The sequence below is a fragment of the Centropristis striata genome, chromosome 3 (genome assembly GCF_030273125.1).
Source record: "Centropristis striata isolate RG_2023a ecotype Rhode Island chromosome 3, C.striata_1.0, whole genome shotgun sequence".
Lineage (NCBI taxonomy): Eukaryota > Metazoa > Chordata > Actinopteri > Perciformes > Serranidae > Centropristis > Centropristis striata.
In genome coordinates, this window is record NC_081519.1 from 36,408,735 (window position 1) to 36,431,805 (window position 23,071).

The 23,071-nt window shown below is 40.4% G+C and overlaps 1 protein-coding gene across 3 annotated transcripts in view; it reads right to left on the reverse strand.

Moving 5' to 3' along the window:
* Nucleotides 1-23,071, reverse strand: part of slc12a5a (solute carrier family 12 member 5a) — a 179,857-nt gene that overhangs the window by 90,353 nt on the left and 66,433 nt on the right. The gene's annotated exons all lie outside the window — the stretch shown is intronic.

A 23,071-nucleotide genomic window follows, 5' to 3' on the forward strand; every position in this document is an offset into this window, starting at 1 on the left:
GGACATTGAAAAAAACTACATATTAAAAGATGTTTTTTAAAAAAAAATATATATATATGTATATATATATATATATATTAAAAACTACAGCGGAGCAACTTAAGTACCTTACATTGTGTGTGTTGGGTCTGTTCCGTGTGCACACCTTTTCTGCTCTTGTCTAATTGAAATTAATTCCACAATAGGTTATTCATTTAAGCCAGTTATGGGGGGAAAACTGCAAAATATAACTTTCTGAAATAACAAATGTGACTGTTTCCTGGCTTTCTAAGCCTTCTGAAATAATCAAACAAATATATTTGGGATTTTAACCATTGAAGGGACTAAATATGCAATTTAAAAAATGTATCTCATGTTCATTTTTGTCTGTTTTCTAACATTTCATTGACCAAATTATGAATCAAATAATCGAGAATCTAATCTTCAGATAAATCCATAATGAATATTGCTAGTTGCAGCCCCAAACTAAATTCAGGCAAATAAGTTAAAAGTTTAGATGTGCACAGGTTACAGAGGCTGATTGTGGATCTATTTTTATGTGTGCAGTGCTGAGCGAAGCCACAGACTCAGAACAGATGACTGACTGACTTGTGCTGTGTACTTTTGACGCAATCTGAGCTGGCATGGGAAATCATGGTAATCCTTGTCTCCAAAATTGCATCGTGTATCTTATTTGCTAGTGACACCAAAATAAACCATTGCAGGAAAGGAAAAAAAATAATCTGTAAGCTCTCAGCAGAAAGATGTGATGCACAAGCTGCAGTCACAAAAATGAAGCCCTAATACTTCAAGTCAGAAACATATGTCACCGACTGCAAAAGAATCCTTACTTGGTCTGGGAACAAACCTCTTTGGTTTAAAAATTAATGTTTGGGAAACCAGCATTGCAGAAATGACTGCACCACAGTGTCTTTTTCTTTCATTCAATGGCTCAATTGCACACAAGAAACGCTCTCTAAGATTGCACGCTGTTCTGTGTGCTGAATAAATACAAGTGGAATAACAATACATCCCTTTTGGACGAGAGCATCTGCATGATGTGACGGTTGGGTCTCTGCAGATCCGGCGTGCCTATGTAAGATTTTCTCTCATCCGCCTCACCATCACCTTCTATGCACACTGTGCTCATCAGCGCTCAACCTTCGTTCCATCTGAATGACGTTCTCTGCTGCAATCTTGAATCATCATTGATTTTTTTTTTAAAATCCACATCTATAAATCAGCTGCTCTCCTTTCGTGACTCCTCTGCCTCATTTCCGGTTAGCTGCCATCTCTCCTCAGTCACTCCTATGAGTTCTATCTCTCCTGATCTTCTGGCTCCTCCCTCCTCTTCCTCATTCCTTTATCTTCTATATCCTCCTCTTTCTTTAACCCTCCTCTATTTTGCTTCGCTCTCCATCTCTCTTTTGTACATTTCTTCCTTCTCTCTCCCTGTCTATCTCTCTCCTGCTTCTCTAGCTGGGGAGCCAGTGGGACTGCAGTGTGACCTACTTAGCTGTACTGCTGCTGCTGCTGCCGCTGCTGACTGGCATGGTAGAGAGTTGGCATAGTGATGTAGGCACCAGAGAGGCACCCCTGATGGGCACTGCCAACAGAAACTCACTAAGCATCAAGAGACACAGAGAAAGGAAGAGTCATCCAAACACTCACCCTGCATCTGTGTGCCTCCTGACCTTGCTTTGAATCTTAAATCTCATATCCACCATTCTTAATGTCAATATTGGATAAATCTTTGCATGCAGACATTAATTCTTTGTGCATCTAAATCTTCATTCGCATCCATTTTGGAGATGTTACCCTGAGAAATTCAAGACTCATTAAATGTCCCTCTGTTTTCTAATAAGATAAGTAATTTTCTGAATTTGGATAATTTCATTTAACTTCACATATTGTTGGAGTCTTTGGGCTGAAAATGGCAATCTGAGAGACCCATTTGCACGTCCATCTGTAGGTAGCGATTGCCTTTGTCTGTTCAATCAGCCTGGCTATCACTGCTAATGCTAGCTGCACATGTCCTTTGTTTATCCCAAACAAAGCCTGGACGCTGACAAACTGTTGCTTCTGAAAATGAGGATTTTTCTTTTTCCATGAAAGAGGTTTCCTAGAAACTGGGTGCTTGGAACAGAAAATGTGACTCGAATCACTTTGTTTTCTCAAATAATCAAGAGAGCTAACATTAAAAATGAATCTCCTCTTCTATGAAAAAGGTCTTCATCAGCTCTTCATCTTTAATTGTGTAGTAGTGAAGTAGAGTTGCAGGGTTGACATATTTTTGTTGTCCAACCAGGATGTCAACATCACCCTGGTTCCCTCAATGAAAGAGTTGGATTATATTATTTCAGAAAATAAGCTGTGTGGCAAACAAACGTTTATGTTACTTATATGATTGTTCAGTAAGATAATCGACAACACTTTGATATAATCTTTGAAGCGTGAATGCAACTGAGTAAAAAGCTAGTGCTGGTCTATAAACTACACCACAGTCGCATTAATCCAGCGTCACCACCACTTAACTGATGGAGACAGTAATGTTCGTGAACACTTGCTTTTTTAAGACACATAAAAACTACAAAAATTCACTGACATACTTTATGTGGTAGACATCGGCTTTGAGACAAGGGAACTGAAAGTGATGAAATGCTAACAAATGTCTGGGTTTTAGGACTCATTCTTGCAACACAAAACTACCTTTTTGGCAAAAGGTTAGCTTGAACTAGTTGGTCAGTATTAAGTGACACATCTGCCCCAACAATGTAATATTTCACTGACACAGAAGCTTCAGTGGGGGTTGCAGTTAATTTGAGTCAACCACAACAGTTTCATGTCTGTAAATCAGCAGATAACTAATTTGAAGGACATCATGCTTGCGATCCAAATGCTTAAATGGCCCTTATTCAAATGATTTTGTTCTTAAAGTTTGTTCAATGTGGACTGCACCTTTGCATGACAAAGAGCTCAGGGAGAGGAGGAACCAGCACTAAAGTTCACTTATAGCCGAATCCAGAGTTATTTCCTTCCCCCGTTCATGTGAAAGAGTCTGAGATTGGGCTAAAGGAAATGCTTTTGCACTTGCTCAATGGGCCCCACAGTGGGCAAGCCAATCTTTAACTTGTGTTTGGTTTTGGACTGAAATCCTTTACATTACTGATGTTTTCTCTGCCCTGCTTGGAGATTCTGATCAATGAGGACGGTTCAGTCAGAGTTGAGAAAGTTGTTAATCACAGTGGCCCAGTATTCAGACCTGAATTTGAAAAAAAACCTTTTATGGAACTTGCCGCTTGGTCCCTTCGGGCACCAAATTATTTAAAACAAAATCTATGCGGCCACTTTTTGACAAGGGCCTGTTTGTTTCCGTCAGTTCACACAACCCGCAGCGGGACCCCAGCAGCAACACGGGGAAGTGAGGGTTCATCAGGAAGAGAGAAAAAAAACAAATAACTCTTCAACTGTTTTTGTTGTTTCCCTGTAGAATTTTTCTCCTTTATCTCTGAAGACATATAAGCCAATAATGCATGCTGCGATGTCACAAAAACATCCGTTAAACCCAGAGGGGGATTAATGAATAACACACTATCACACAATGCATGATTCTGACTCACCAAAATCTTTGTGGGGAGCCCAGGTGATGTGTAGGTGTCACAGGAGGCATTGCTGAGCTGTTTTCTCTCAGTGCAGCACTGTACATGCACTTGTCAGTCAAATATGCATCTACATAATTACATTTGTTTGCATGGAGACTCTGCAGACAGCGTTGTTTTACAGGATGAAGTTTGCCAGGTGTGTCTGTGTTCATGTATGATTGTTCAAGATTGCGTATGTACATGGTGACAAATACAGCTCCCGTGTGATAGGCTAGAGTGCATTTCCCTGTAACTTCCCCTGTTTGCTTTCTGGCAGGATGGTGTGACCTACTCCAGATGTTGTGCTAATGAGCCGGGAGATTAGTGCCACCTTGTCATACCATGTACATTAATTTAGAGTAATAAAGCGTTTTCTTTTGTTTGTTTTTCCCCTCCCAGTAACCACACAGAATTTTTATGATGCCACAATCTAGTTCATCTCCCTCCCTTTTCAACATTTGTGGAAACCATTTTCATTAATTATTATAATTTTCTTTGAAATTCTGCATTCCCTGCCTCTGCAAATGCTCGCTGAATTCACCTCTAACCACAGTCGCTGTGCAGTGCAAGACGATCTAATTATCAGTCTGCAAAGCCAAGTCAAGAAAAAGGCCGTAGACTGTGCCTCCGTAATGCATCATATTAATGATTAGCTGTTCTGCAGACATATGTGCATTGGATAAGTAGAGGCATGATTGCACTGCACACAGGGAGCAGGCTGGGGGAAGATGGGAACAAGTGCATTGCATTTCACAAGTCTTCTGCATGTGCATCTTCAGAAAAAACAAGAATATACGCTATGTTCTTATGGATGGTTTTATCAGATAAATCAATGTGGGCATGCTGCGGTACCCCTATGCCTATAGGTGCTTGTAAATGTACATAAACATGAGTCACTGTGTGTAGAGAGTTACTATATATAAGAGCATAAGCAGATATCACTGAGTAGAAATGCACTTTTACGTGAGAGCCAAGTGTTCACGCCTCAGTGCCTCCAGCTCAGCCTTTACTCCCTGCACGCCCGGTTTCCTCACGCAGGACTGACTGTCACTATCCATCTATACACCCATTACGCAGGACCCCGCACAGAGCTCTTCTTTTCACTTGCCTGATTAAAAAAGAGGCTAATTAGGAGCACAATACCATTCCGTAAAAACATGGTTCAAATGATGCAAGCTGCAACACACAGTTTAAATGCATAATAAAGGGTGTGCGTGGCCTATAATTGGTGGCGTCTAACCTCTGGCTGCACAATTTCTCTTATACTTCCTCGAGGTCTCTGGAGAGAATGGATGCCCTCTGACTCTAATGAAGGTCTGGTTAGGTTCTGTCAAACGCCTCTAATTTGTCTATAAGGTTGTGATGGACTGAGGTGGTCCAGGGACACTCCAGAGACTCCTGATGAATCATTAGCTCGGGGCGTTATTGGCTCTGTAGGAGTAAGGGTGCCACACACGGAGCGTTCTAGTCAGCATTAGTGGGGGGATAATGATGGTGTAGAAACAATGTGGGTCCTATTTCACCATAGGGATTAAGAGTCGGGATACTCTAATTGTGCTGCACTTGAACAGCTGGTAACAGTTTGCATAAGGATGAAGATGAGGATGTCATGACTCGAGCCCGACAGATACAGGATTATTGAGTACTGATTTTAGAGGGGGAAAATTATTCAATAACCGATATGGTAATTTATCGATCTGAAATGAAAATATAACTTTCTATGTGGATTGTGAACCAATTTTTGTCTGCAAATGGACCCAGAGAGCTACTTTCTCAAACATAAAACGTTATTAAATAATATTTCATATTGTTACACATTATATAAACAAATATTACATTGCCAGCCAATTCTAAATATATAAATGAGAAATGAGAAAAAATAAAGAAAAAATAGGAATAAAATAAATAGCTAAATAAATATCATTGTTGCCGAGTTTCAGTCAATTGCTGACAATTTAAAAAAAGAAGAATAAAATAAATAAATAATGAATAACTAACAACTAGCAACATTTTCTGCAATATATATTGTGTAAAAAAGTTTTCATACTGGCACATATCAGACAACATATACACCAATAAAGATAGGCTTTTGCTCAGCCAATATTTACCTATAATATCTGTCAACAGATATATCTGTCGGGCTCTAGTAACAATGTGGGTCCTATTTCAGTGTGGATGTGGGATTCAGAGTTGAGACTCTCTAATTGTGCTGCACCTGAACAGTTAGTGATAGTTTGCATGAGGATGAAGATATAAATGCTGCAAACCTGCACATTTCTGTTTGCACAGCTCCTTCCCACATTTAAATAACGCCAGATTTGTACATATTGTTTCTACGGTATATATTTTTATACATCTTTAAATATTTTTTACTTTTTCTATTCTGTATTTTTCTATTTAGGCTGCTGTTTTTTGACCTGCCTTAATCTATCTCAATTTTGTTCTTATGCACCAATACACCGCAGCAAATTTCTTGTATGTGAAAACCTACTTGGCAGTAAAAACGACGCTTCTGATTCTGCAGTCAGACTACATTAAACGCCATGAGGGAAGCTACATTACAGGTATTAGAGCAAACGTGGCAGCAGTCCTCTCTGAAACAGTAAGAGGTAAGTCAGCCGCAGTGGCGAGGCATTTCAGGACAAAGGAAGGTTGGCGAGGGAGAGGCAAGAGTGAGAATTGATCAAAAACGGCAGGTGAAAAGGAATGCGAAGTCATGTTGCTATAGCAACTAGCCATGCAGCCGAGGATAAAGGCTGGAGTTGCATGCAGTCCTTTTCTCTCTCTCTCTTTCTCTCTCTCTCTCTCTCATCTCAGAAATATGAGCAGAGGAAGCTGCTTGACCATCTGAGCGGCTTCCTTATGCTGTTGGTGAACAGATAACACGTCAAGTATACTGTCCGTCTCACTGTGTCGTTTCTCATTCAGCGACGAGGGGCGGGGGCAGCACTTTAATCCCACTACGATGTTTTTCTTGTCCCCAAAGCCACAGAGTACGATCCATTCCAGGATGGATCACATGCTAACCTTCCCATTTGTATGCATGAGACAGTGTTGCTGCCTATATCATTTCTAGAGGCAAGTGCCTGTGTTGTTGAATAATGGAGCGGGGAAGACTGCTGGTTGCTACAGCAGCAGTGAAGCTCAGAAAATTACTTTCACTGCGGCAATATGTACCTGTTGGATTGATGATGCTTACAATAATGCTTATAGTAATAATTATTCTTTGACAAAAAAACAGGCTGAGAATAGTAGCATAATGTGAGTCTTTCTTTTAATTAAATGAGCCTTGAAAGATTCTGGGGTCTACCAGAAGCCCAACATTTAGATTTAGCAACCCTGGAGGCTGCAGAGATGTTTGCGTAACATTTTGTTTGATGCCATCTGTGTCCATATTTATGAGTTCAAAGAGTAGCAGCCGCATAGGCAGTGAGGCTGCAGTAATGACCTAGACTGTGTGCTTCTTAATACACACACGTATATGTTTTCACAGACTCAACACTTAGCTGACTGTCACCTCAGCAGGAACGTGTTAATCTATAGCCTCCTGCACTCCCAAATATGAATTTGATGGCCTCATTCAGTCAGACATGGTTTGGCCACCCATGTACCATTAGGCCTGTCAGGCCTTCAGGCCCAAAACATACCAAGCACAGATGATTATTCCCTGTTGCTCCCTCCTCTGAAACAGAGGATGACAGCTGCCATAGAGGCAAAAAAACAAAGCCATGGGCACACTTTTATAACTCTTTTTCTGTATCTGTCTGTCTGGAGAGCGAAGGCAGGGGGCAGCCACTAATTCATTGGCCCCTCACAACAAATACTCTTCACTGCACTCCATGTGATCAAAAGATTCTTCAATCCTTTCAAATAAAATCACTCTGATTTAAAGAGCTGAGAGCAAGTTCAAAGATCAAGGAAAAACAACTGCCCGCCGCGTAAGGAAACCACAAAGCAGTGCACGGTCCCGAGCATGCTGCATAAACACCAACCTGTTCTTGTTACTGAGGTAATTGACTAAGCTGACCTGGCAGCCATCTTGTTTGGAGACATCTGCTGAGGAATCCTTTGATGTGCCGGAGCAGTGATGGCAGCCCCCCCGTCCCACGAGCCCCTCTGTTTCTTTCTCCCTGCACATTGTGCCTCCCAAATATCAAAGGCTCCTTTCACTTCCTCCCTCTGCACCATCAACGATAATGAAATTAAGTGAATGTGTGACGAGCTGCAGCAATCACGTCCAAAGAGGAGTCCGAGCCATGCCCGGGACACGGGTAAGAGGAGGTTGGAGAAGATTATGTAAAGGTCTCTCTGGTTTGTAGACTAGAAGCCCAAGAGTAAACACACACTGGAGATGAAGTACGGTATCAATACCGGCCTGTATTTTTGGTCACAGGTGCAGATCTGGTCTCGGAATAATATCATTCTCGCAGGAATTCAGTTAGAGTTAGCCACTAACACTAAAACAGTTTACATTTTAATTGTTCTTGGGCTAGGCCTGCCCCCGTACAACGTTCACGATGGTTGTTACACAATGTGTGAGTGTGTGTGTGTTGTTCTTACAGGCGTGTATCTATGAGTTACCAAGCCTAAACATGACAGCTGAGAACCCAAACTGTGCCATTTACTCTGCACAGCATTATAATTATCCAAATATAACAATTAGTAGGAAGAATAATAATTTCAAAATAAAAGTTCACAGCTTTAGTGTAGGAGGAGCACAATCCATCAAGGACGAACACGTTCTTTCGCACCATCATTAGCAACTCAAAAGATCTAAAACTATGATTACTCTTAGTTGACTGGGCGGTCTTGAGGCGAGGCCCAGCTGTGATAAAGAGCTGCTGAACCAAGGTCCTGGGCTGCGCTAAGCTAAGATAAAAAAAAGTAGCGTCCTGATGACCAATCTGGGAGGCAGCTGCGCAGTAGGAGGATGAGGGGATTAGAATGTGTTGGGTTTAATAATCTAGACATCCTGGACAAAGATGACAGGGTGGGAAAGGAAGAAGACGATAGATAGCAAATGAGGAGGGGATCAGCGGCGTGTAAGTAGAGGTCCAGGGATTACTGGATGGAGGTCACAGAAAGCTCCGGCTCTCGCAGACGGGAGCATACATGTAGAAATCTCTTTCTTACAGAAGACATGGAGCAAATGGACCGAAAGCTGAGGGCAAAGACTTCACTTGACAGCTCTTGAAAAATGAAAAAATTATTTTAAAAAATGTGAAGCGCCAGTGGTGATGGCTTTTGGTTTTAAGCATTCATAGAATATATGGGGCTGATGGATCATGAATTATAAGGCAAAATAGGAGAACATAAGGGCTTCTATTTTAAGAGGCAAGGGGCTTTTATGTCCCTTAGCAGAAGTCTAAAGCTGCATTATTGAATAATAAAGACCATAAGACCAGAATAAATGCATTCATTAGGGGAGTCACAGTGGTGGAAAGTGTCACTGCCATCATCTGATGGTGCTGCAAGAACATGTACAAGAATAGACAGCATCTATTCAAAATCAGTCTTGGAGAAGGGATGAGAATAGCACTGACACTCTGTCATCTGATGCAATATTTCACTGGAATTAAAATAAACTTTAAAACAATGTGATGGAATGTGAGGCTCATCTGATGTTTTCCCAATTTATTTGTGACAGAGAGGGACAACTTAAGTTATCCTGCCACGTTAGGATCCATTTAGCTCCAAATGCCATAAAATATCTGTTTGACAGTCGACAGTACAAGAACTTCTCGGGACTCTTGGGGGTTTCATGTGATGGAGCTCCACACAGCATTTCATTACAGCAGCCGTAATTCATTTTCTTTGGTGACTAGCCGGCAGCAGAGCAAGCTGCAAACAAAACACTGGCGTTTTATCACCTTGTAAAAGCTGTTGTGACGAACGTGTGAGCAAACAGCTGCCAATTTACACGACCAGCAGATACGAGAAGCGAACGCAGCAGCATTAGCATTCATTTGGAGTCGTGTTTCTGTCCACCTGGCGAATTTATTTTTTGATATCCACCAAGGGAAATATCTGGCTCCATATCTGCCAAATGCTCCAGTATGTTCCCCAGCTAGCTGCTAAATCTGTCTGTCTGCTGTTTGATGCTGAGCAGGTAGCGTAGAGTGAGCTTCAGGAGCTGGAAACCAGGCTGATGAGAGCGGTGAGAGTAAACCTGAACAGTAAAGATGATGAAATGCTCTGAGGGGAATTACGGATTCATGTGATAAATCTCTATACCGTAACCGCTTACATTACACATAGTAATTGCAACCGATTGGTAACATGCAACATTGATTTTTGCTTTAACCCTCCTGACCCCAACAGTTTCAAGTCAAGTGAAGTCACAAGTTATGCCAAGTCAATTCTAGTCGAGTCCCACTAAAGGCAAGTCAAGTCACAACATAAAACATAATTATTTAACAGATAATAGACATTTAAATGCAACAGTGACAATAGAAATTAAACTTAGAGATTGGATATCAATGTATCTGTGGTTTGAAGAAACATAATCTTAAATTGCCAACTTTTTATCTATCGAATGGGTTATTGGGTGATATCAGTCTAGCTAGAGAGTTTTGAGAGTTTGTTAACATCAGACCTTGCATAGACTTGCAAAAGCAAAGTTTGATGTTTCATTATAACAGTTACACATTACAATTCTACAATGTAATTTCCCAGATGCTTTTATCCAAAGCGATGTATATTTGAGAGTTAATACAACACAAGCAAAGATGAAGTCAAGAAACATAGCAGGATCAAGTGCCATGGGTTCAGTTTGAGTCCATTATAGGGCCTACATGCTTATAGGTCGCGTGAGCGGACAGTGTGAACAGTTTTTTTATTTTATTTATTTATCTTTGTCATCTGTGTAGATTACGTGTGAAGGTGTTCAGTTAAGAGTTGGGTCTAGTTACATTTCATAACTAATATATTGAAAATTTCAAATATTTTATATTCAATATTTAAAGTTAAACCATTAAATGAACACAGACGGGTCATTTGAGTCATCATGTCACAAAGTCTCAAGTCATTTATTATCCGTCAAGTCAAGTTACAAGTCATCAAAACAGTGACTTGAGTCGACTCAAGCCCAAGTCAAAAGGATTCAAGTCCCCGTCTCTGCTCCCAAGTATAACATCAAATGACAGCCTGAAGTGGCAAATCAAATCAGAGGTACAAATGTGACAAATAGTACTTTTTCATCTTGTCAAGTACCCAAAATTAATAAAACTTCTGTAAATTGGGAATCCATAGAGACAGAATATCCTCTAATCCTTCTCGCCGAACATAAAACATCAAACGCTGAGAGCGCCTCAAGAAATCCTCTGTATTTGCGCTGCGGCACACACCACACCAATCCCAGAGCTCTCCAGTTAAGTTGCTCCATTTCCTGTGTGACAATAGCTAAATGGGTTCCTATTGAGGGCCGAGATGGGACACGGGGCAAGTGGCACGGCTCTCCGCCGCCTGTGGAGGGGCCCGGCTGACAGATGGTTTATTTCCATTCGCTGAGGATGCTGGCCATGGCAAAATGGGAAATAGTATTCATACAGGCATATCAGCCCCAGACACTCGGCCGACAGAGAGTTATGCGACATGTCGACTAAACTGTCGTCAAAGAGGAAGAGAGAGACGGATAGACAGGGAGAGAGAGAGACATGGGGAGGGAGAGTGAGTTAAGTGATCAGTTCAGCCAAAGGCGACTTATGCTCAGGGGAGCAGTGCATGAAATACATACCTAGAGACATAAATATTTGATTGTGAGATTATACCTTACATCCATATGTCCACTTAGCTGGGCTATGTTTGAGTGGAGGGCTGAAACTCAATGAGATGAATGAGATGCTATAGAGTGGCAGCCGTTAGGTGTGAAAAATGGCATTTGATTGCTTTCTAGAGAAGAAATTATATAAAATGTTTAGAGTTGCACCTGAAATATGGATGTAAGTGGCTATAAGTATAGTGAATTATTAAATGAGCTGATATCACATGCGCCAAGCTGAATATTTGTGCAGCCGTTACAAGACATAAAGCAGTGTTTGTGCGGTTGTTGAATAATCACAGAGGCTATTAGCCAATAACAGCAGAATCAATCACAGTCTGCCTGCCGCCACACGTCTCCCCTATCTTCTCTGTCATGGCTGTTTGATCCCGAACAAAAGACGCCGTCATCAAATGGCACGAAACAGCTGTAAAGACATCAAGCAGCTGTATAGGCCCCATAGACTGTTAAACAAATTGGACCATTTAGTTGATAATAAGTCATCTGTTTGTTAGCTGTCTACAGTTTGTTCTGGCAAAAAGGGGGGAAAGTGTCCTCTTTCTGCAATGAATGCCTATTTTCCCAAACAGCTTCACTGATAGCCCCGCCATTGAAATGTTCAAATTATAGTGTTGCTCTTTGTGTCCCGGTCATAATGGCCCTAATCCAGTAATGTCCTTGTACATTTATCTGTCTCTTCAAGCAATGTGTGAAGGGGAAACAACATAAAGGGGTATGCCATTAACTAACGCAACTGTATTTGTGTACAAACTGTATTTATGATAAATAATTTAATTATGTGGCTAGAAAAAAAACAGAAGATAGGGATAAAAAAAAAAAAAACAGGCCTCAAATCACCCTGTGGATGTTTAAAATGAAGTTGAAAACAAACTGAGACTCCCCACTGTTCTCTGCATTATAAGCCTTGGAAAGAGACAATTCATTATGCTTCCACCCACACACACACACACACACCCCTCACAAACCCCTGCCAAACCATTTCCACTAAAAAACCTTAATATCCTCTAATGACGTTCTGGGTATCCTAATGGCCAGGAACTAACAGGAAAACTGGAAAGACAGAGGAGAAGGAAAAAGCTAAAACTTCATCACCAGTTCTGGCCATTTTATCATTAAAAGCCAAAATTACAAACGGGCCATTGAGCTTTAATGTGGTCAATCATGCAAATGAGGAGATTTATAATCAGCGTTGGCCTTTATAGGATGGTGGCATCTGGACAGCAGGTTGGGCCGATAAATAAAGAGTGCTGCGCTTGAAACATATTGGTTTTCATCAGTGGAAACATCCCTATCAATCTTAATTACTGTAGTTAACAGGAAGTATGGTAAAACAGATAAATCACAACATTAGGACCAACTCAAGTATATCATTAATCTGTATTTTTAGTCCCCAGACCTTATTATCCAATCCATAATGATTTCCTCCAAAAAATATTTATCATTTAATATCCCTGATATCAATATTTATCATGATAGAATGAGGGCTGTTAAAGTTTTTGCATTTCCTTTTAATTTTTATGCATCTCATTGTCTAAATTGATTAATCTCTCAATTATTTATTTTTTTATTACACAAAGGATGAGTTAATAATGCTGCTCCCAAGCCTGCCAGGTAGCTTGTTAACATTAAAAGTTAAAAAAAAAATAAAAATCAATATTTCAGCATGGATTTGACCAAAATTGATATTATTTACCTTCTTTATTGAGTAACAAAAAAAATCTCTAAATTTATAATGAAAGTAAGAAAAAAAGATTTGGATTTTGCTTTTATTTTTCTTCCTCCACCATGTGCTCCCGCTGCTTTTGAGAGTTGCCTCATTACTTTAACTTGTTCGCCACACTGCGTCGGTAATTAATCAGTGGTAACTTTCTTCATCATCTAAGCCGTTTCATTTGCATGATCTGAACTTCAATCTGTGCACTGAAGTTCTTATGCAAAAGCATGATGTTGGTGCCGTGCCCATCTGCCTCATTAGCAATTCCAGTCCATCCCAAACATTGTGTGTGTGTGTGTGTGTTTGTATATAAATATATGTAGCAAGTCCACTGATGTGCTGCTGGACAGAATTAGAGTCCTGACGATGAAGCAGACTGCAAGGGATTGATCCCCCTCCATGACCCTCCCCCCGTCCCCCTCCCATGTCCAATTACAAGACTGTGTGTTTGATTTTCGTCCAAGGTGGCCAGGCGCTGTTTCTCGCCTCTACAGAAACCTCCACCGCTGGCCCTCGCCGTCGCCTTGCAGTCACTCTGCCCACTCATACCCACCAATTAAGCTGCTTTCTAGTTTAAACACACAGCGATCCCACAATGCCATGCTGTACAACAGAGGATCCTCCTACACACACACACACACACACACACACACACACGCACACACACACACACACACACACACACGCACACACACACACTGGGGTTCCCACAGCTGAGGCTATACGTCCACATTGCCCCACCCCACACACACAATAATGAGCTTCTCCACTGCTGCTGGCGGACTTCAAAACCAGCAGTTTTCTTCAGCGGGTCCAGCTGCTTTTCATTTGTTGTGCCAATATTAGCATGCACATACATTAAAAGAGCTCACAGTACACACACACACACACACACACACACACACGCTAACGGCCAAGAACACACGTGACGGCAAAGCACATACTGTGCAACAACTACTCTACAGATGAAAGGGAGAAATCATTTTCAGATGACTGGTGGTTACCTATGCAATTAAAGATGGAGCTGAGAGGATTGTTCAGAGAGCGCCGTGACGCAGAGAGAACGTTTGAGTTTGAGAAGAGAGAAATGCTACTTCTCTCTCTTGCGCTTTGTGAAATGCAAATGATTCATCCTCCAGGGAAATTCCCCAACCTATATACTAGAGTCTGACAGATATGGGATTTTTGAGACCGATACTGATTTTAGAGGTGAAAATTAATCAATAACCGATATGGTGGCTGATATAGTCAATTTTTTTTAGCTTTTTTATGTGGATTGTAAAACTGATTATTCACCACTCTGGTACCGCAAAGGTACCCACAGAGACATATTTTGCAATGAATTACATTGTCAGTCAGTTCTATAATTTATAACTAAGAATAAATAGGATTAAAATAATTAACTAAATAAACATCATTACTCTTCAGTTTCAATCAATTGCTGACTATTTAAACACATTAAAAAAATAAATAACTTACACCATTTCTAAATCCACCAAGCAAGGTTTTCTTCATAAGATATTGTGTAAATAAAAGTTTGCATCACGGCACATATCAAACAGCTTTTACACAGATACCAGTGGTGGTACTGCACTTGTTTCTATTTTGTGTAACTTTATACTTCTACTCCACTATACTTTATCTCTCAATATTGTACTTTTTACTACACTACATTTAGCCGACAGCTTTAGTTACTTTTCAGGTCAAGATTTAACAAAAAACAGGATACATTTTAAAATATCATGCATTTTTATAAATTAAACCACATAACAGTTTATTAAGTAGTTATAGTTAGCTCTGCCTTGGCAAACAGTAAAATGGTGCTTACATAAACACATCAATAATAATAAACTAATAATATATTTAGAATATATAAAACAATCTGAGTGACACCATTCTGCATAACAAATACTTTTACTTTTGCAACTTTAACTACTTCTTGATAATGTTACTTTTGTACTTTTAATTCACTAAGTTTTCAATGCAGGCATTTTACTTGTAGTGGAGTAATTCTGCAGTGTGGTATTAGTACTTTTACCAAAGTAAAGCATCTAAATACTTTTATCACCACTGACCAATACCGATGTTAGTGAATGTACCATGACTGAGATTTGACTGTAGGTACTAATGAATGGCAGGAGAGAAGCAGTACATGCAGTATTTTGTTTGTCATGTTTAACCTCAGTATGCAGGGTTCATATTTAGCAAATATATGGAACATTTCCAACAGCCCAGACTGTAACCATGGCAATCTACATTACCTACTTGGTTATTTTTTTCTCCTGAGCCAAAGGAAAACAGCTTGATATAATGGGATTGAGCCAGGCGCTGACACACACACACACACACACACACACACACACACACACACACACACACATGCATGCATGCATGGACAAGTAGTAACAGTGGATCTTTGGCTTTTATTTTCTCTCAAGTGACAGACCAGAAGTCTTTGTGTACAGAGTTGATAGGGCTGATTGTTGTGCTACAGTGCCGAGCGGGTTTCACGGTTTTTGAGGCCGTTCTCCACCACACAGCAGCCAAATCACAGCAAATAGGTATATGAGTGAGAGCAAATCAATACGTGGCTTTTCATTACGGTTCCATCTCCAGGCTCGGGTCGGTTCGCAGTAATGTCAGATAGGGTGGAAATTGAGAGACTCATCAAGGACTTCAGTCTCTTCAATAACGAGCCGCTGGGAGAGCGAGGATGTGTCACCGGTGTGGAGCCGTCAGCTCCACCAAAATCGTTTTTTGTTTTACTTTATCTGCTACGTGCAGATTCACACACAGCGCCGCTCCTGAAACAAATGGATTACTTCTGATAAGGACACTGCAAACATTCAGGCAAAGCTCACATCTTCAACCCTTTGGAGTCTTGGGATATTTTGTCCCTTTTTGTTATACTTTTTGAATACTTATTGTTCTCCTCACCTCACCTATATGACCTGATAACTATGTTTTCAATTTGACTTACCAGATCACCATTTTTAACCCAAAAGAAAACCAAAAACACGAACATAAAATCTGATTTTCTTTAACTTTAAAACTATAATCATGGTCAATGAATAATTTCAAATGAAAACATAACAAGAGGTAAAATGAAGATAACACCCAGTTACATATATTTTTTGACTTAATTTACTTGTCCTTATCTTTAGTTTTACTTGGCCGATCATCAACAAACAAAAACTGGCATGGAGTTTTAAACCTGTACTTTAGAGCGAAGATGATGGCAGGACTTGAAGTTGCTTTGTTTTTATGGTGAAACCTGATAAAGAAGTCATGTCTTGGCACTATGGTGGACCCCAGAGAACCTTTATCCTGCAGATAAAGTGTTAAATTATCAGTTTGCAATACTGAAATTCAAAAGACTTGTGTTTGATCTATACTCTATTCTTATGTATTTAAGTCAGTGAAGTATTTCGACTAAGTAGTTAATAGTTATTTCATACGGCGCCATAAAGCAAAGACAACCACGGGAGCCACAGTTTCCAGTTCACCGTTATGAAAGCGGTGAAAGAGATGATAAAGGTTCTTGTGTTCGGCTTGGATGAGCATCTTCTGACATGATTCATCTCTTTCCTTCACTTCCACTGACCTCCTCTTCCCCTCCATAAAACCGGCCATCTATTTCTCTCCAGGACCATCCATCCATTTGAAATCTTTTACCTCAGAAACCCTTTGGCGCCAGTATGTTCCCCACCACCGTATCTGTTACCACGAAGGGATTTGTGCTGCAGTACATTAAGTCATCAGTCACGTTTTCACGTGTTCCAAATAAAGAGATGTTTTTGTGTTTGAATACAAGAAAAACACATTTTCCTTTAATTATTTCCATTGAATGAACATTAAATACTTAGAAACCACTTAAGTCAATGACAGTGAAATGCTAAATAACTATTCTTTGCACAAGGAAAAGGAAACATGAAGTAAAGCAAAACAAGTATGACTAATGGTTGTCTCCATATGTGTGTTTGTGTGTGTGTGTGTGTGTGTGTGTGTGTGTGTGTGTGTGTGTGCATGAGCCCCCTGTTAGTGCACGCTTTTGTTCTGAGCTTTTTCATCAGAACACTATGAGTCAACAGCAAGCTTTGGGGAGAGAAGCAGAGCCCTTCACCACTGATTATTCTCTCTTCTGCTTAGTAATTGACAAACCAATGAATGAATACCCATCCATTATATATGGACACCCACTACTGATGGTAACCATACTCTAATTAGCAGGAATACCAATTAATCTGCCCCATCGTTACGTCAACCATTGTGTCCACGAATCATTAATAGCTACCTTTATTAAATTCAATTAGGTGATACATAATTATAATCTATATTTGGAGTTCAGGAGCCATTAGGAGCATGGTGGTTGATGAAAAATATCTCTGACTCATGAGAAGGTGGTTTTTATGAGCATCTAAAGCAAAATATGTAGTTAAAATAGCTAATCATAACACTTAATTGGCAGTATTTTTGCACAAAATAGAGCTTATGGTGTTTCCAGTGTACATCATTGTTCTGCTATGAATTTAACTTGGTTTGCACAGCTATAAAATATTGAACTTGACCTATACCGTATTATACTGTAGGCTACAACAGCCCTATGTGTCTGTCTATTCATGTGGAGATGATACACTTTAGCGCTAAGCTACTGAAAATGCATTTTTTTTGTGTGTGTGCGTGCAGCGTGCAACCGGAGAGAGAGCTACCTTTCCCAGTAACAAGTGCCTGTGGTTCTGTATTAGCCAGCAATCTCTCTCACTTACAGTGCATTTCTGCTCTCGCTCTCTCTCCATTCACAGTGGATAAGTCGCAGAGCGGGTAGACAGAGAATAATGACGTTGAGCATGCACAACAACTGCCTCCCTAGGAGAGAGGGCCCCGGGGAGCATTTTGCAGTATTATGCAGTCAGCCATAACTAAAACATCATTACAACCCTATTCACAGCCCTGACCAAGAGTACGGACTGGCTGGAGAGTGGCGATGAGTGGATGGATGAGTGGATGGATGGATGGAGGGAATGATTTTTCATTATCAAATAATCTGCTGGTTTTTTCATGATTAGCGTGGAACATTTGGTCCCTAAAATGTCAAAAAAAAAAGTGAGAAATGCTCCTCCCCCCCAACTTAAAAAAGTACTGTACTCAAAATGTCCTTGTTTAGGTTGCTTGTTGCTTATTTCACCAACTTAAAAAAAAAAATTAAGATATTTCAGATTTGGGGCCTCATGATTTCCCGAATCCACGATATGATTATGCAAATTTTAAGGTCATGATTTGATTGGAGTTTTCTATTTATTTTCAGCACTAAAGGCTACTTCATTGTTAGACTATCAAGTCTTGATTAGTAAAAAATTGGTTTTATGCTCTTAGAGATGTGATTATAATTTTAAATTATTCGCGAAAAACAAAAGCTACGTGGTATCAAGTACTATAATTTTATTTATATTCTATATTGTTTTTTAGCGTTCAATCAGGTAAAATCCTCAAGATTCTCATGACATCAGGCCCATATTTTATCATTATTTATGGTTGGTTAATGGTTATGTATGGTTCTGTCATTGTTAGTGGTGGAGTCCGTTAATCCTGCACTGTGTACAAATTGCCTTGAAATCCAAGAGGGACTCAGGAAATGAGATATCCAGATTAATTGTTTTCAGCCTCATCGTTTATTTTTCACTCTTCAAACACTGTATCAGAGCTGTAACTGCTAATTGCAAACCAAACTTCTCCTACTGTTGCTGCTTCACTTAAAACTCAATATTTTAGCTACCATCGCTCAGCGTGATTGCCAACTCTTTCATAACCAATTCATTGGTATTAAAAAATTTTTTAAATTTTTTTAATACATTTTAAAATATTCCAGTTTCCAAATGAGATTATCTTCTGGTTTCTTCACTCCTCGATGACAGTAAATTGAATATATATGAAATGAGCTTCAATCAACTTTTTTTTAAACCATTTTCATATTCTAAGATCAAACAACAAATCAATTAATTGAGAACATAATCAAAAGATCAATCAACAATAAAAAACAATCATTGGTTGCAGCTCTAATAACCAGAAAATATTGTGAATTACAACTTAGATGTCTCCCCTTCTGCAATATATGTGAGTATTTTTGTGTCAATACCCTTCATACTGATATATAATAATAGTTATTAGTTATTATAGATAGTTATAGAGACGTTATTTGACGATACTATGCATTTGTTTTTGTACTGATTCTGCTGTGACACTTCACTTTCTCTGCATGGGATCAATAAAATGTATATTATGTAACCGAGGCAATAACGTCTGAAATGTATTCTAAATAAGCCTCCAGAGTGTGATCTATGTGGAGCGAGCCGGCTATCAGCAGTCAGCTGACCTGCTGAGCCAAAGGCTATCCGGGCAGAACTCATGAGCAATATTCAATTATGCACACGTTAAAAAAATTATCTCTCTCATTAAAATGGAGCGAATAAACTGAACTGACACATTAATGAGGGACTGAATACATAAATGAAAAACTGCAGACAGTAACAAACATTTGGAGAAGTAGCATGAAATCACTTTTACTCGCTAACAAGAACCCACAGCGGCTCCTCTCAACGCTGCACCGGAAACAATGAGAGCTCTGACTGTGCAAGCAAACACTGTTGACACTGTAGCTTATCACTGTAATGATGACAGGATCAAAACTTTACATGAGTCAGTAGATGTCAACTTGTTATAATATAAAAACATGTTAACTCAACACATTTAAAGGGACAGTTCAACTCAAAATCAATCCGTTTCATCTTACCTGTGGTACTATCTATCAGTCTAGACTGTTATGGTGTTGGAGATATCTAAATTCTCTCAGATATACCACATACTGTATTTATGAGCAGTTTAATGTTTGAACTATACTAGAAAGAAAATAGCTCCTCCATGAAACTACTCACAACAAGGTCTGTGGATTATCTTGAGTAACTTGATCATTATTTCTGGTGGGAGAATTTGGTTTTGAGGTTTTTTAAATTCTTTATTTTGGCGATTTTAGCACCATAAGTGAAGTGCGATTAAATCCCATTATATTGGCAAGAAAGCAGAAATGTCTATGGCAGGGGTAGGCAACCTGCGGCTCCGGAGCCACATTTGGCTCTTCAGGCCATCTGCAGTGGCTCCCTGGGGTGGTAACAAAAAGGTTACACATTTTAAATGTAATTTATCATTGGTGTAGGCCCAAAACAATTTGTATTCCTCAATTGAAAACATGTGTAAGTGGTATAAAGCAGTAAAAATGTTACAAAACATTTTAGTCAACTTCATAGCTTATAAAAGTCTATGGCCCGGCGCCGTCACCACTAAATTTTGCCAACTTCAAGTCTTGTTATGAATTTCCCTCGCTAGGCAAGCTTTTGATTCCAAATCTCCTGATATGAGATATTTATTTGGTTTCCAGCCTCTGATTTACACTTGCTGCATTCTGACATAATCATATGAATATTTGCTCATTATGACCTATTATTAATGTTGGTAGACTTATTTAGTCTTAATAGGCTGTTTTATCTTCATTCTAAGGCTCAAAATAAGGCTTGCTGCTCCATTCTGACTGTTTTTCTATTATTTTGGCCAACAATGGCCAATGTTAGTAAAGGTTGCTGACCCCTGGTCTATGGCCAAAATCTCCAGCACAAATAAATGCTTTTTTTTTGTTTTTCGGGTGAACTGTTCCTTGAAACACCAGATAGTGAGGCATAAACTATGACACCCAAGTGTCAGCTGAAACACATCCATCATTCTACACCTGCCAAGCAAACAGCTCTTCACTCTGGGTGTCCATCATCCTGCATCACTTCACCTTTCAGACAGTAACAGCTTCCCCTCTTGTGCTTAAAAAAACAACAAGACATGCTCTGCCATTAAACCGTCTCTGTGCTGCAGATGCTAAAAACTTCACCTTCCCTTCAACTCGTGACTGCATCCCACCTCTTTATACCACTGACACTCCACTTGCTCCGAAGAGAGAAGATAATTAACAATGTGGTGGGAGAAAACTTATGAATATTTAAATCTGGCCTTGCCTCAACATGCATCCACTCCTTCTTTTGCTATCTTTTAATTTCCCTGAGAATTATGCCTTTCATCTTTGCAACAAAAAAAAAAAAAAGGTGCGCAGTGCAAAAACACAGCCCAACAAACACACACACAAACACCTCCACCCTGATGCTGTGTGTAACTCTCTGTGCTGTCCTCTCCCGGGCTGTGACCCAGCCGTGTAATGAAGGCTATAAATCAGCACCTTGGACAGCGCTAGGCAGCCCTGAGCTCCTGGATGTACATACTACTGGAGCCAGGCGAGGGAGAGCGTGGAGGGTGGGGGGAGGCGCTTTCAGCACTGGGGGAGAGCGGACAGCGACAGCCTCTGACAATCCTACTGTAAAGAGGTGAAAAAGCCCTCCCTATCTGGAGCTGCCCTGCATAGTACTGATGACTAAACAGAGTTATTCAGGTTGTTGCACAGCTAGCTTAGCACGGCTGTGATTCAGATGAAAAGGATGGGTGTGTGTGTGTGTGTGTGTGTGAATGAGGTCCCATCCTGAGAGATGCTGCTACTGCAGAGTGACAAAAAGAGAGAGATAGGGAGAGAGTGACACAGGGTGGAGGGGGAGGAAATGTGTTAGGAGAAGGTGGTGGTGTTGGTGGGCACTTATCCACCTCTCTGAGGGTCCCAACACGGCTCTGTGCACATTACATGTATAGGTTATATCTATGCATTACCCCGGAACAGATAAAAAAAGACAGGCTGACACATAAAAGCATCTGACATCTACATGAAGCAGGAGAGGTGATGAGCTACAACTACACACACTCCTCACACACATTAGTATCAGGATGAACATGCGTGCCAACTTACAAAACTCTCATTCTGCACACAGTTGAATGCACACACATGCATGCAAATCAGACGGCAAATTTGACAGTGCGAAAAGGTAGAAGCACACATATAAAGCGACGCTCACGTAATGTTGTTAGCTTAACACTTCTGCATGCGCCGCTATGTGGCTTTATGTCACGCTCAGTAACCTGCCCTTGATGCTTTCAATTCGTCGCACTTATAAAAAGGGGGTCAGGCTTCAACCCTGTCACCAACCTCTTACAACTGCTGTCCGTGCTCCGAGCGTACCATTGTAATCCCCCCCCCCCCCCCAGAAAGAAAAAAAAAAAAAAAGAGATGCCCGCATTAAGTTAAATATTCATGTTCCCAGCTCTGGTCTATTTTTATCATTAAGCCCTCACAGGTAGGAGAAGCAGCATAGTGACTGTTCTCTCATCCGCAACCTGTCTCTCCAGAGCATCCCTGAGAGTCCTGACAACAGCGAGGAGATTTCTACCGTAACGCAGAAGGGGAGACATGAAAGAGTGAGAATAAAGCTGAGACGAATGTAGAGAGCGAAAAGGGGAAAAAAGAGGGCAGTGAAGGAGAGCTGGGCCTGGAGAGAGAGAGAAATCTGTGTGCAGAGCTACAACAATCCTCAACATATAGCAGAGAGGAAAAAGAAATACTGCCGTTGTGCAGCTTATGCAGAATGAGCTTGAAAATGGCAGCAAAACCAAAGTTACCTGGGACTTCAACTGCATTCATGACTTTATTCTGTTCTGAGATGTGCAGTGCCTGTGAGCACTTACAAAAATAGGTTAAATTTCTGTCTGGGCCTGAGAAGCTATGCACTCTCTGGTGAACAGCCGGCATAAGAGCACTCACAGCATAGCTATGCACAAACCAGCAACCCACAGGTTTTCTCCAGAAAGCCTGCAGAGACTGAGGACCGGGCTGGATGATGGGGATTGGATGGAGGGCTGATTTTGACAGCTGGGGGCGACGGGATTAGTAGCAATGGTGGCTTGGTATCTGTAATTGTGAGTGGTTGTACAGTATGTGTGTGTGCATGTGTGTGTGTGTGTGTGTGTATGTGTGTGTGTGTGTGT